Source organism: Vigna umbellata, chromosome 4, assembly GCF_029865625.1.
Source record: "Vigna umbellata cultivar VRB3 chromosome 4, Vumbellata_1.0, whole genome shotgun sequence".
NCBI classification, from domain to species: Eukaryota; Viridiplantae; Streptophyta; class Magnoliopsida; order Fabales; family Fabaceae; genus Vigna; species Vigna umbellata.
This window is the reverse complement of record NC_142168.1, coordinates 44,898,907-44,912,290: the sequence shown is the minus strand read 5'-3', so window position 1 is coordinate 44,912,290 and position 13,384 is coordinate 44,898,907. Positions and strand designations below refer to the sequence as shown.

General features: G+C 36.2%; 1 pseudogene; it reads left to right on the top strand.

Moving 5' to 3' along the window:
* The first annotated feature begins 3,998 nt into the window (after positions 1–3,998).
* Positions 3,999–6,270, top strand: LOC148200354 (uncharacterized; annotated as a pseudogene).
* The last annotated feature ends 7,114 nt before the right edge of the window (positions 6,271–13,384 follow it).

The following is a 13,384-nucleotide window of genomic DNA, read 5'->3' as shown; positions in this document are numbered from 1 at the left end:
CAAACTTTCAACCTAATATAGAGAATGGTGTCAATTAACATTTATTAAATTATTTCACTATTCATCTCCTTCCTTCAGTTTTTTTCAAAGGGTATTTTCTTCTCCATCAGAGAACCACACAATTTCCAGCATCTCTATCTTCCTCTCTATCTTGGCCAACCCTTGAAAAAATATAGACACAATTTCCAGTATCCACAAAAATCAAAACTCAGAAGCACAATTAGGCTAAGTCATTCATGGTAACATTTTAGTGGCGGTGGTTCCGAGTACATTGAATCTGTAGATGTTATCACGACCAAGGAATATGAGTGAGCAGTGAATCCTGACAGCATGAGTCGAGGACTGAGAGGAGAGACAAGACTCGCCACAGAGAGAAGGAACAAACTGTCACTAGCGAAGGCCATGGTTAGCAAAAGGCGTGCAATGGAGAACTGCAATTGGTGAGGGCGTCGCTCGCTAGAGGAAGGACGAAGAGAGGAGAGAACACGAAGACGATACGGAGGAGGAAAGCAAAACTTCAGAGAGAAGGAATATTTTGGGGAAAAATTAAAGATTACTTTCTATTTTAGATTGAATCCTTGTAGAAAATCTTTGTAATTTATTACAAAATTATCATTACGCCACATTTTATACCAGTTTTACTTTTTACATTTCTAGCATTACATCAACGAGGGGTGGATTATAATTACACACAATAAGTCATAATAAAAAGTAATATTTACACTAGTGATAATTTGAAGAGGTGATACTCATTATTGATAAAGATGTTCATTAGTGAAATTCTTTAAGCACGTTACTTAAGAAAATGTACGTGGCCTTAGTGGGAGATGAACAAATATAAATCTTTCATGTATATTTTCTCTATCCTTACTTTATTCACCCCTTTCAAGAGCAACATTACACCAATAAAAACTACTTCTCTATCAAGTTAGATAATACTTTGATAATATGTATTTTGAAAGAGTTAAAAGAAAAAGAAATATTTACACTTTATATTTGTATACTTGTTTATATAATCGAGACTATGTCTAATTCTTGATCAACACAATCAAATTTCACTAAACAAACTAATGTTCAAATACATTATTCTTTGTACCTCATCTACTCTTGACTAAACAACCAAGTATTGTTGAGAATAACAACCATCCCTGGTTAAGATATTGATTATTGATAAAAAGGATAAGAAGGTTGTTAACTAAAATATACTTAATGTCCCAGTACAAATGCAAGATTTAGGTTTGCTCTTTTAAATTGCTAAAGAACATTGACATCTTTAATCTATGAGATCCTTGGGGTATAAAAAGTTTTCTTTCTTTGAATAAAAACCCTTTAGAAACATAGAAACCTCCTTATGCTTTCTTTTGGCAACTACTAAAGATGGAGGATAAATAAAAATCTTGTTCATACAATTCAAATATGTGATTAGAAGAATTTGGGCTCCCATTTTTGAAACAAGTTGTGCCTCTTAGATAACACATTAACCACAATATTACTTTTACCTTTCTTGTATTTTATCACATATGAAAATTGTTTTAAGAACTCTATCCCCTTTGCATGTCGCTTGCTCAACTTGTGTTAGCTCTTAAGATGTTTAAGTGACTCATGGTCACTATGAATGACAAAATATCCTTGGACACTAAGTATTATTCCCAAGTTTGAAGGGTTCACACTAAAACATACAACTCTTTATCATCGGTGAGGTAGTTGTGGGACACACCATGGAATGTTTCACTAAAATAAGCATTGGGGAGGCCTCTTTGCAACAACACAACATTATACCTATAGTAGATGCATAACATTCTAGCTTAAAGGTTTTGAAAAAATCAGGTAAGGTTAACAAGTGCAGTGGTGAGTTTTTCTATGAGCTGTTGGAAAACAAGCTCTTGTTTTTCTCCACAACAAAAATGTGACATTCTTTTTCACCAACTCATTAAGAGATAAAACAAGACTAGAAAAGTTAGACACAAATATTCTATGAAAGCTTACCAAACCTTTAAAACTCCTACGTCTCCCATATTTTGTGGAGTTAACTATTCTTGGATGACTTTCATTTTCTCAAGGACCACATGAACACCATTTTTGTTGACTACAAAGCCTAAGTAAAGAACATTATCTATTACAGAATTGCCTATGCAATCTCTAAGAACATGTTGCATGAGCCTCATAAAGGTTCTATGTGCATTAGTAAGGCGAAAAGGCATCACCTACCACTTATATAGTCCAAAGTGGTTTTCTACTCATCACCCTTTTTGATCCTTACTTGGTGATTGTTGGGATAAACTTAAATTTTAGGGTTTTATTAATAATTTTGTTTAAATCTTATTTTATTAGTTTTTTGGGTATAGTAATATTTAGTTTGATTTGATAGAGATAAAATAGGGATACGTAGTTATGATTTTCGGTTTATCTAGGTACAATATTATTTTATGATAGATTAAACATATTTTATTTTTAAGATAGTTGATATTTTAGTTTTATTCCCCGTAATATTGTAAGTGCTATGACTATTTAAAGCCTTTCAATTATTAATGAATAGTAAGACTCAATTTCAGGAAAATATCAGAGTTCGTATATTGTGAGATTTTCTCATCAGTGGTATTAAGCTTTATGCTTTGAGTACCGAGAGAGAGAAAAAGAGAGAGAGAGGAGAGAGTCAAACACCGTGAGAGAAAAAGTGAGTGCTTGATTTTTTTGTGAGAGAGATGACAAAGGTAGTCAATGGGATGAGTGTGCCACAATTGTCGGAAAATACCAATTATGACAATTGGTCTTTGCATATAAAGGTTCTTCTTGGATCCCAAGATGTATGAGACATAGTGGAGGACGGGTACAATGAACCCACGGATGATAAGTATCACACAGTGAACCAGATTGCTGCATTGAAAAAGATACGAGTGAAAGACAGATCGACTTTGTACTTTTTGTATAATGCAGTGGATGAATCTAGATTCGTGAAAATAGCTAATGCAAAGTCAGTAAAAGAAGCATGGGAAATTATGAAGATGACATACAAAGGAGATACCCGCGTGAAGCAGGTTCGAGTACAAGCTCTCAGAAGAGAGTTTGAACATTTGGAGATGGATGAAAATGAGGGAGTTGCCGAGTTTATAACTCGAGTGCAGAAGATGGCCAACCAACTCGGAATGAACGGAGAAGAGGTTCCTCCTAACCGGGTTACGGAAAAGATCTTGAGAAATTTGACAGATGATTTTGAAAGTATCGTGGTCACTATTGAACAGACAAATGATTTGTCAACTCTCACTGTGGACGAGTTAGCTGGGTCATTAAAAGCCCACGAATTGAGGAAGAAAAAGAAAAAGAGGGAACCCGATGAGCAATCACTACAGGTACAGTTTGACTCTAATAAATCTCGGATTACTCATAGCCGAGGTTCTGGCAGAAGATGGCGAGGAGGTTGAGGACGAGGTGGACATGACCGAGGTAATTTTGAGAATGATAGTGAAGAGCAAACCGGTCAGCAGAATTAGCGTGACCGAGGACAAGGAAAAGGCCGAGGAGATCGGTAATGAGTTGAGTGTTTTAAGTGTGGCAAGTATGGCCACTATGCAAACGAGTGTAGATCAAGCAAGTGCTACAACTGTGGTAAGGTTGGTCATATTGCAAAGTATTGCAAGACCAAGACAAAGGGAGAGACGAATCTCGTTAATGAAGATGTTGAAGAAGAGTGTGAAATCCTGTTGCTTTCGGTGTAGTCCCCCAGAACTTTTGATTTTTTTATGGTTTGTCTTTGTTGTGTGCCCCATTGTCAGTTGATTTGCTTTGTTTCTGTTGCGACATTGTCGTTGTGGTCCCCCTTGATAGTGTGTGGTATTGTGTTGTGGCATTTGCTTTATTTACTGTGATAAATGTGGTTTTGCTTTGTTTGATTTGTTTATGGTCTGTACAGTGGTATGTTTATGCTTTGGTTTTTGCTTAGATATCATTTGGGTTAAGGGTTAAGCATAGATTAACTGTGAGCAATTTTTATATTAGATAATATGGCCAACTCAGACATTGAAGTCGTGTTTCACCATGGAGGGAAATTTGAGAATAATGGGACATTTGGATATCACTATGGTGAAACCACAACTTTAAAAATAGACCCTGATCGATGGAGTTATTTTGAAATATTAAGCATTCTAAAGGAGATGGGTTATAGGAATGTAAAAGACTTATGGTATTCATTGGGTCGTGGTCCTGTATTAGAAGATTGTTTGGAACCTTTATTAGATGACAAGGGTGCTTGTCATCTGATCAATATTGCTATGTTGAATGGTGAAGCTCACCTTTATGTTATACATAGGGTGTGTGAACCTAAGTATCTTCTGGAGTTGGAATACTTTTCTGAACCCCAAACTGATAAACTTAGTGGTGAAGGACAAGTTGAGAGAGAGAGTGCTGATTTGGAAGTTGATAGACCTAGTGGTGAAGGAGAAGTTGAGAGAGAGAGTGCTGATTTGCAAGTTGATAGACCTAGTGGTGAAGGAGAAGTTGAGAGAGAGAGTGCTGAAAAGGAAGTTGAGATAGAGATTGGTGAAGCAGATGTTGAGGCAGTGGGTGAAGCAGAGGTTCAGACAGTAGCACCTGAGGTAGAACTTGAATCAGAAGTTGATCCACAAATGATAGAAGTTGAGGTTGATGTAGTGGCTGATGTAGAGGCTATGGTAGAAGTTCAAACAGAGGCAGTGATTGATGTACAACCTGAGGTAGAACCTGAATCAGAAGTAGCCCCAGAAATGATTGAAGTTGAGGTTGATGTTAGTGGGTGATGTAGAGGATGTCGTAGAATTACAATCAGAGCCAATGAAGGATGTTGGTGTGGAGGCACAGGTTGAGGTACAGGATGTTGGTGTGGAGGCACATCTTGAGGCAGAGAGTGATTCAAATGCTGAGGGAAATGGTGTGAATGTAGGCGGGCAGTCTGATGTGCAGGGGCAGGCAGAAGTAGAGGGTGAGGTAGAGGGTAATGGAGTAGAAGCTGATGAGTATGATGTTAGAAGTTGGAATGGGTCCGAAGAGGATGTATTTATTGACCATGGAGATAAAGTGAGATTTGATATATTTGAAGCTACTAATGAAGTTGAATTTGGTGGACCTAGGGGTTTATCTGATAGTGATTGGGAATCCAATAGTTTGAACAGTGTTGTGGAAAGTGATAACACAGATGATGACAGGGATGAGTATGGGGATTTTGGTGTTTTTTCAATGCCCAAAACTATGGAACAATATAAATGGGAAGTGGGCACGTACTTCAGTGACAAAAAAGATTTTACAGAAGCTATAAGATCGTATGGAGTAGAGAATGGTAGAAAATTAAAAGTTTATAAAAATGACAAAAGAAGAGTGTGTGTCAGATGTTGTGGGGCAAAAGGGAAATGTCCTTGGAATGCATATTGTGCATATAAGGCAGCTGAAAATACATGGCAGCTAAGGAAAATAGTAGACAACCACACTTGCAGTAGAGAATTTAACATCCGTTTAATGACTTCAAAATGGTTGAGTGGGAGGTTAGAGAAGACTATAAAAGAGAATCCAAATATTAATCTGTATAACCTCCATAACAAAGTTTCTAAGAAGTGGAACATTGGTGTTTCTCGGTCCACAACCTGTAGGGCAAAAGCAATGGCTTTTAAACAAATAGAAGGTGATTTTAAAGAACAATATAGAAGAGTGTATGACTATGCCAATGAGTTGCTTTGGTCAAATCCTGGTTCAACTGTCAAAGTTCATGTTGAACCTAATGAGGACACTCCAATTTTCAAGAGACTATATGTGTGTTTGAAGGCCTGTAAGGACAGCTTCGTGTCATGTAGGAAGATTATAGATTTGGATGGCTGTTTCTTAAAAGGAAAATTTGGAGGTGAGTTGTTAACTACAGTAGCAAGAGATGGGAATGACCAAATGTGTCCTTTGGCATATGCTGTTGTGGAGGTGGAGAATAAGGACAGTTGGAGTTGGTTTCTACATTTGCTCATTGATGATCTTGGTGGTGTGGAGATTTCTTCAACCATCACATTTATGTCAGATCAACAAAAAGTGAGTAACTTACTACCATTGGCATCTTTTTTTATCTTTTAAATCTTCATGTCTTTTATTTTAACTTGTATACCTTCATGTCAATAGGGACTTTTACCAGCATTACAAGAACTTCTCCCTGGTGTGGAGCAAAGGTTTTGTGTGCGGCACATCTATGCTAATTTCAGGAAGAGGTTTCCTAGCCAGATTCTAAAACGTCTACTATGGAAGGCAGCAGCATCAACACACCCTTAAACATGGGAAGCAGTGATGAGAGAAGTTAAAGAGGTGAATCCAGACGCCTTTAAATACTTATTAGCCATTCCACCAAGGTATGTCAATCCACATGCCTATAAAATTCATTGTTCCTATTAATTGTTCTTTGTTTTCATAGCTGATATTTTGCACTTGTTATTTGTGTAAGTATATTTTGGTCACGGCCAAGGTTTACAAGTAATGCTGTTTGTGACACCTTAGTGAATAATATGTCCGAAGCATTTAATAGTGTAATATTACATGCAAGAGGTAAGCCCATCATCATAATGATGGAAGACATTCGTCTGTACCTCATGTAGAGATGGGCAACAAATAGAAAAAAAATAAGTACATATAAAGGTAGTCTTTGTCCAAAGATTAAGAAAAGATTTGACAAGGAATTGCACTTGACTAAATGCTGGATACCTAGGTATGTTGACATCACTACATTACCATTTGACTTCTTTATGTATTCAATTTTGTACTATAAACCCTGATTTGTCTTTTAAAAATTTGCAGTTGGTCAGGACAAAATTTTTGAGGTCAGACACATTTTAATGATGAGTGACAAGTATGTGGTTGACATAGATAAACTGGAATGCAGTTGCAGAAAGTGGACTTTAACAGCCATCCCATGCTGTCATGCACTAGCTGCCATGACATTTATCAACATCAATGGAGAAGACTACGTCCCACATTGGTTTACAAAGTCAACCTACCAAGAAACATACATTCCAATCTCAATGGTCCTCAGCTATGGGAAAAGACTTCTCAACCTGATGTTTTGCCTCCAACTAAAAGAGTGTTGCCTGGTACACCAAAAAAGAAGAGAAGGCTAGAGGCTTGGGAGCTAAAGAAGGATGACACACAACTCAAGCAAAATGGAACTCGTAAGAGATGTTCCATATGTAGACAGCTTGGTCATAAAAGAAATAGTTGTCCACAAGCTCCTCCAGCAAACCAAACTCAATATCAATCAACTGAGCAACCTGAAACCCAAGCTGAACAAAGTCAGCCAATTACTGCACCAAGTCAGCTTACTCAATGCGTTTTGGAACAAACTCAGCCATCTACAACACAAGTTTAAAAGTGATTTAGGACTGACAGTATGTTTAGCTTAAGTGATGGCTATTTTGTAATCACAGACATGTATTTTGTAAACTGTCAGACATCCATTTGAAGCCCACTTTGTAATTTCAATGACATATTTTGTTTTCATTATGATGTAATTATGAATGGTGTTTAGACCTTTGGCATATCAATTTCAATGACAGATTTTCTTTTGGATGTGCATTTCACAATTACAATTTCTCATTATATTGTGATCACAACTTCTCTTTTGATTATGATGTCATTATGAGTGGATTTGTTCTTCAGTTATATTACAAACACTGAAAGTGTGTAATACCTCTGTTACACAACTCTTTTTTTGGATTAAAACAATGCACATATACTTCTTCTTGTCTAAAAAGTCCCTTCTTATACATAACTCTCTTTTTGGATTACAGAAGCCACTTCCTCATTTTATTGCCAATTACACACCACTTCCTCATTTTATGTTGTATATATCAAACAAAATGCAAATTGAAACCATAATTTCAGATGCTTGAATTCAAATTTCACCTTCATTTGATAACATCATATTACAATTTGCCCAAAGTGCTCTTCACATAAACTATCTAATAGAACACATCATGGACTTTTAAACAAAATACATACAACAATGATGTTAATGAATCCCAGAAAACATATCATTGTTATTAACATCTTCTCCCTTTTCTGACATTCCCTACACATTTCTCCAGGCTATTAATCTTCCTCCTTTGCCTTCCAATAGTACTAGCAGCATCATCTACGTAATCTTCATTAAGCCATTTAAAGAAATTGCATCCTTGAAGTTCTTCATTTCTTGTCTGCTGTTCAAAGTATCCAACCACAAAATTTTCATTAATAACTAAAAATAATTTATCACAAACATTAAACTACAAACCTTTTAGTTAGGGCAGCCCCAGAATTGTTTCCCCTCGTTTTTAACTGTTTTTGCCACTCTCAACACAACAGCCTCCCCACAATGGCATATTTGGCTTCCAACCAATCCTCTGGATGAACCACCACGAGAGCTCCCCCATGAGCAAGACGAACAACCGTGATTCGAAGACATTGCGAACCCCAAAGCGAGACAACCACTGAGAAGGAAGAACAACTCGCCAACCACGAACCACCAGCAACCACTAACTTAAGCACAACCCGTAAACAAGAACAACATAAATGAGAAGATCATGAACAACAACAACACCCACAACTGCTCCGTGTTGGCAATGTACGTGAAGAACTCCAGCTGCCCTACCTTTCTTTCTATTCAATTGCACAAAATTAATTACAAACCCTAACTGCTGCCAATTTATCCCCAATTAAATAAACCCAATTTCTAATTAAAACCCAATTTTAAAATCAGCTGCCCTAACACCACGTAAGCACGCACAAAATTGCATGTTGACACCTAACTAGTGACTACTGCCACATCATCAACCCATTAACTCTGTTTGCTTATATTTAACGGAAGGGACTAACTTGACTCACATAATTACAAGTAAGGATCCATTACAATTACTTTTCTAAAGAGGGACTAAATTGAGATTTCCGAACCAAACTGGGGACAAATTTGGGTATTGAACCTTTCTTTTTTTTTTTTTTGAGAGTGTCATTTTTTTATGAAGTGTTTGGTTCCTCATTTTAATAATTCCTCTTATTTACAACCAAATTTCTCTTTATACTGTGCTGGCTCTTGGGATTGGTTGAACATGCAGAGATGTGTTGGTGAAAGTAGATCTCTGGCCGGAAGCCAAGACAGTTGGATCCTCCACCTTTGTGGCATCTAATCCAGCGTCCACCACCAAAGCAACCTCCAGCTTCGTCGAACATGGCGCCTGACCTCCACCATGAAGCTTCGAAGCTTGGAAATGCTCCAGCGCTGGAACCGAAAACACCGTCAGTCAAACGTCAGCTTCAGCCACTGTTCTTAATCTTGTTCAGCTTCAAACTTCATCTTCAACCATCATCTTCATATGGAATCAGTTATTTCATAGTTAGAATCGATGTACGTAAGCTTCAGGACTTGGACTGGAATTATATAATAGGCAAAGGGTAAAGAAGATATTGTATCGACAATCCTTCCAAATCGCTGCACTCTTGCGGGTGATGAAAATTTTATAAATCTCGCAAATCCGCGCCTTTTGTCTCCCACAAATCCGCTCCTCTCGTCTCAAGCGAACATAAAACAAATCGCATTTCTTCGCTCTCAAATACTCTTGAACAATACTTTCTGTTCAAGCGAACACACCCTACATGACCCAATGACTAAATAGGCAAGACATTAAGTTTCCAAACATAATAAAATTGTAAAAACACTCAAAGTAAAAATTAAATAATAAAATACGAAAAAGTTAGACAAACCTAAAAAACAAAAAAAAACAAAACTCAAATAAACATAGGAAATTCAAGAGTGCAACAAATTAGGGGAGCTCACTATAAGGGTTACTATTTCTATGTACCTTTTTTTGAAATTTTACAAATAAGGGGGAGAGAAATAAACTAGTAGATCTCTTCATTTTGCATGTATATTTGTTAAACATAAAAAATGAGGAGATTGTTAGGACAAAACAAACTTGTTTATAGAAACCTGATTTTGAAATTTAACTAAACAACATGAAATAAAGAAGAATAGAAAACAAACATCGAATGCTAGGACAAAAACTCTAAGAACAAGTATCCGTATAACAAGTCTAATACACCAAATAGAAAGACATTAAACGATCCTCTAAAAGAAGTCTAACACACAGAAAATCATAAGAAGGTCAACCTAGGCTATTAGAAAACAAGGATTAGGCTAGCTGCTGAAAAACAAAAATAAAGCATTAAGATTAAGCAAACCTAGGAAAACACTTAGGATTTTAGAACTAGAAAAACAAACTAGGTCTAAACAGCCAGACGCTATGCTAAACAACTATTAAGTCAAAGCATCTAAGAGAGTTTGAGCTAAACACATAAGCTTATTTTACCATACTATGCTAAAACGCATAAGCTAATGAAGTTGAAACTAAAAACACGTAAACTTACTATACTCAAGGGGTATCGGTTTAATTCTCGGGAAAAATGAAACAATGTCAAGAATATGTCATTGACAAAATCACTCTAAAAGACTAAATCTAAAACACAAAGAAAAACTAAATCTAAGTCACAAGAAATGTTTACTCAGTCTAAACGATACCATGAGCTAAATTATTACTTCATCCAACGATGAAGTCTTTACTCAACACTTGATATCTTTAGAAGAAAAGTCTAACTGTCAAATGCTACCTTAACGGTAGAAAATAAAAAGCAATTTATTGTTCTAAGCAAGCATTAAATGACGTTAAATGCCCAACAACAAAAGTGATATCTAATGTATGGATTATACATTAAAACCCTAAACAGATCAGTAATAGGTGTTAGTAAAAAGAAAGACATTCACAGAATGTTCTTGTCTTAGGAAATTGTGACACAATACCTATGTCTAAAATAATCATGAAAACAACAGGTAAAACACCAACCAAGGAAGAGTATTTTACAAAGACTAAACGATATCAACTACAAACAAAACAATAGAAAAAAAATCCTGAACAAATGCTGAAAACTTTTGAAAATAACAAAGTAAACTGGAAATAGGACATACTTGCCTCTGTTCTATCTTGTGTAGGACATTTGCTACAAATGTTCATCTACCTCATCTTATAAGAATCAAAATGAATGTTGCAGAGAAGAGGATAAAAGAAGAACTGATCAGTTTATCAAAAGTTGTGTCAAATGAGAAGTCAAATATACTTTTGATAAAAGCTTAAAAAAACATGTCTGCTCTGACAAAAGACTCCACCCATGACAGACATCTACACCAATAGTCAGAAAAGAAAAGATCTCGAGACAAGCTTTGTCAAATAGTCATATTATCAAATCTCAAGACAAGCATCGTCATAACAATTATATCTTTAAGGTGTATAGATAGAAGAGAAGAAGAAGAAGACGATGATGAAGAGATGAACAAGAAGAGAAAAACATGAAGATGTATCATCATCAATTGAGCAAGGAAATCTCTTTAAGCTATTAAAAGAAAAAATCCTTATCTAAGGAAAAAGAAAACGAGAAGAGCTCAAGAAAAGAATAATACTCTCAAGCTTCATTAGAACATCTACTTGAAGAAAACAAGAGAGACTAATCGAGTGAAACACTAAGAATTTCTCTTAAGCTTTATTGTAATATCTACTCAGCTTTGTAAGGAGAGAGAAAAGAGAGAAAAGAGAGAAAAAGAAAATTAAAGCAACACTCTTGAGCATCATTGTATTATATGCTTACCTTTATAAGATGAGAGAAAAGAGTAAGGAGAGAAACACCTGCTAGTGTTTAGATTGCTTTATACTATAATCACATCCTCTCTACGAGAGTAATAGTCTAAAGGACTTGTAACCAATCGTTGATTGCAATTTTGGAGAGAATAAAAACACTCAAAACTTGACTTTGGAGCGTTAAGGAAATCTAGGCAAGGTCGTCTAGTACCAGGAGTGGTGCAAATATTCACTTAGTCTAGGGTAACTGAAGGTTATTCGCTGATTAGGGGTACCAGGAGTGGTGAAAAGTATTGCATAACCAAGAATGCGTGAAACTCAACTAGGCAGTATCAGTGGATATCAGGAGTGTCTAGGGATACCAGGAGTGATGCAAATACTCATCAAGCTAGGGTAATAAGAGGTTATTTACTGATTGAGGATACTAGGAGTGGTGCAAAAACTCATCCATTCTAGGGTAACAAGAGGTTATTCGCTTACTGAGGATACCAAGAGTGGTGCGAATACTCATCCAATCAAGGGTAATTAAAAACTACTTGTTGACTGAGAAACCAGGAGTGGTAAGAGTACTCAATTGGTCTAGGGTAATTGAAGGTTATTTGTTGATCAGGAATACCATGAGTGATGAAAAATACTTCACAACTAGGAGTGGGTAATACTCAACTAGACAATGTATAACAAGTGATACTGGAAGGTCTAGGGATACCAAGAGTGGTGAATAATACTACACAATCAGGAATGAGTCAAACTCAACTAGTAAGAAGTAACAATGGTTACTTAATAGGACTAGGAACACTAGGAGTGGTTTAAAACACTGAACTGTAATTCATTGAGTATTTAATGAAACCTTCTATGTTAACTTAGAGGAGAACTGGATGTAGCTTTAACGAGTGAACCAATATAAAAATTGTTTATGTGTTGTAGTCCTCTTTGTAAACGACTAGCTCTTGATGAAGACAATCCTTCTAGACGCTTAAGTTAGCATCAAACTTTTAGCTAGCGTTTACATCTTTAACATGTTACTACTTATACATCTATTGGAGAATATTGGGCTAATTCTGTAAACGATCTTCATGGAATTGCGTTTATAGTTAAAGTACAACTAACTCATGAGTATTATGTACATAATGCTTAGCCCTTTAGCCACGATATAAGTTATGAAAACACTATTCAACCCCTATTTTAGTGTTTTCTCATAACTTCATTCAAGAGATATGACGTCAATTAACATCAATTTTTTTTTTAAAAAAATTATGTCAATTTAACGTCTCTCGATATGATGTCAGTATTATTTTAGACGTTAAAAGCCAAAAAACACAAACGTCAAAAGCCTTTTTTGCTCTAGCGTCTAGGAAGCATATCATATGATACTAGGATGGTCTAGTACCAGGAGTGGGTGAAGCTTAACCAGTCTAGGGTAACAAGAGTTATTTGCTGACTGGGGATACCAAGAGTGGTGAAGAATACTACACAAGCAGGAATTGGTGAAACTCAACCAATCTAGGGTAAAAAGAGTCATTCGTTGCCTAAGGATACTAAGAGTGGTGAAGAATACTGCACAACCATGTGTGGGTGAAACTCAACTGGGCAACGTATCGAGGGATACTAGGAATGCCTAGGGATACCATGATTGGTGAGAATACTCAGTTGTAATCTGGTTGAAGATTATATTGGAACCATCAAGGATAGAGGAGACTCGACATATCTTAGCTAGAGTGAACCAATATTATCTATGCATT